At 33.7% G+C, this 2,439-nt stretch overlaps 1 protein-coding gene across 4 annotated transcripts in view; it reads left to right on the top strand.

Annotated features, from left to right (window-relative positions):
* Positions 1-2,439, top strand: part of LOC106872544 (uncharacterized) — a 103,328-nt gene that overhangs the window by 73,915 nt on the left and 26,974 nt on the right. The gene's annotated exons all lie outside the window — the stretch shown is intronic.

Raw genomic sequence — 2,439 nt, 5'->3', positions numbered from 1 at the left:
ATATATATATATATATATATATATATATATATGTATACATGTTTGTATGGATTTACGTATTAATTTTGGGGAAACTTTATTATTTCAAAAATAATATATATGCATGTATGTATTAAAGAAAGCAAAAATAAAAAAAAATATAAGCTAAAGGCTAAATGGATGTGTATGTATAAAAGAATTCAGTACTCAGTATTTTCGCTACACTGGTTTGGTTGAGGTTTTGTAGTTATGTGTATGATTGTATATATACAATACGTATCCAGCTTACGAAAAATTCTAATTAATAATTATTATTAATTTACATTTTATGTATGTATCTCTTTTAGCGTAACAACATGCAACAAATAAAAGTTTCTCTGGGATCATGTTAAATTTCTTTCCGATTTTTTCAGAATATTTTAAAAAGGTGTAGTTTAGATGTTGTTTAAATTTATAACTCCCAACTCGATTTCCGTGAGAAATAATGTTTTTTACTCGTTTTTCTCTTTTCTTGTGGTATCAACTAACCTCATCGCATCTAATATACCGCAAATGACTTATTTCGACCGAAATCGGAAGGAGGGGAGCCTCGAAAACCCGACTCACCACAAAGTTATCAACTAATCTCCGCTCCTAGTATACTGCAAAGGGCTTTTTCCCCTTTGCGGCGTATTAGGAGATCAGAATAGTGGCTGTTTTTTTATACCTAATAACTCATATTTCTGGCAAACTAAACAACCACGGTGAGGACCGGCTACCTTTGAGTTTATTTAAAAGAGGGAGAAAAATGTTTTACATAACAAATTCCGATATAATCACCATGTGAGACGTATATGTAGAACATTTTATTAACCAATTATCCAATTTTTCAGAAAGTTACTATACACACACACACAGGTATATATATATATTATTATTATTATTATTATTATTATTATTATTATTATTATTATTATATGTATTTATTTTCTCCTAATTAATAAATAACTCGGACAAAATAAATTGGTTAATAGATACCAGGGTAGCAAAGATCACAAAATAACTGTGGTGTAACTCCTGTTTATGAGGTAGAAACTCGTTGATATTTTGGGTACTTGAGTATATATATATATATATATATATATATATATATAATATGTCTATATATATAAATGCATATCATCATCATCATCATTTAACGTACATTTTACATGCTGGGATAGGTTGGACAGGGGCCAACAAGCCAGGGGCTACGTCGGGCTTCCGTCTGGTTTGGCATGCTTTGGTATGGTTCGGCATAATAAACATTTTATATTTTTATGATTCTATAGCCCTTGGTGCAAATTGACTGGGAACCTGGGGCCCACCAAAATTGTTCCCAATTGGGCCCCGCACCTCCTAAGGCCGGCAAAATTTGAAGCCTATTTATCCATGTGTGTGTTTGTGTGTGCGAGCGCGCACGTTTGTTTTCTACCCCTTAATAACAAGTGTTGGTTTGCTTTTGTCAGTTCACCGGAAGATACCAATAGAGTAATTCCAGTCTTAAGACAAATTTGTACTGGGGTCAATTTGATCGACTAGATCCTTTAAGGTACTTGGGCAGCATGGGCGCTGTTCAATGATTAAAAGAAGCACAAAAATAAAAGGATAAAAGAATTGTCTTTCGTTTTTGGTCTCGTTTGTTTGTTATTCGGGTGCCAATTGCATTGCTGCTATTTTAACTAATCTTTAAACTGTCAATCACCCATTCTTTCAGTCTGTCGAACGAACATCTTCTGCAGCACCAACTCGTTTAAAAAATGCTTGGTTCAAAAGGCTAAGAAATACAAGTAGCGAATGAAAGAGGAGGTTTTTGATATATATTCTATTCGGTTAGTTTTACTTCAGCCAAAGATACATGCTGAGTCTAAAAAGAAGTAGCTTTATTTTTTTTCCTGTTGCACTTGAACGTATGATATTAATAACTTATTGCGACGACTACCACGATCCATGTATTACCTTAGTGATATATATATTTTATTTCCTTATTGCCCACAGGGGGATAAACATAGAGGGGATAAACAAGGGCATACAAAGGAGTTGTGGCGGGACCCGTGGAAATTCCACGAAACGAAAACAATTAAGAGGAGCTATTTGAGAAAGAAAGGATGATTTGTATTTTTATAGCATACTAGCAGTATAACCCGACCTTGTCCGGGTGTGACTTATTATGCCATCTACGATAAGTCTTGCTAGCTGAAAATCAACTAAAAAAGAAAGCCTTACAACGAAAAAACCCTTATGATGTAAATATGTTCATAATTCAAACGACGATGAAATTAATAGGGAAAGTCTGAAGGCTGTTTTGTGTAAAATTATTAAGCATACGTAAATTTCATCCGTGTAATTGGCTATAGAAATGCTTGTGCAAAACAACTTTTTGCGCTGCCCTGATTATACATAGCAGGGTAATCCCTTTTAGCAGGAGCTAAGACGGCAATT

The sequence above is a fragment of the Octopus bimaculoides genome, chromosome 3 (assembly GCF_001194135.2).
Source record: "Octopus bimaculoides isolate UCB-OBI-ISO-001 chromosome 3, ASM119413v2, whole genome shotgun sequence".
Lineage (NCBI taxonomy): Eukaryota > Metazoa > Mollusca > Cephalopoda > Octopoda > Octopodidae > Octopus > Octopus bimaculoides.
This window is presented reverse-complemented; position numbering and strand designations above follow the sequence as displayed.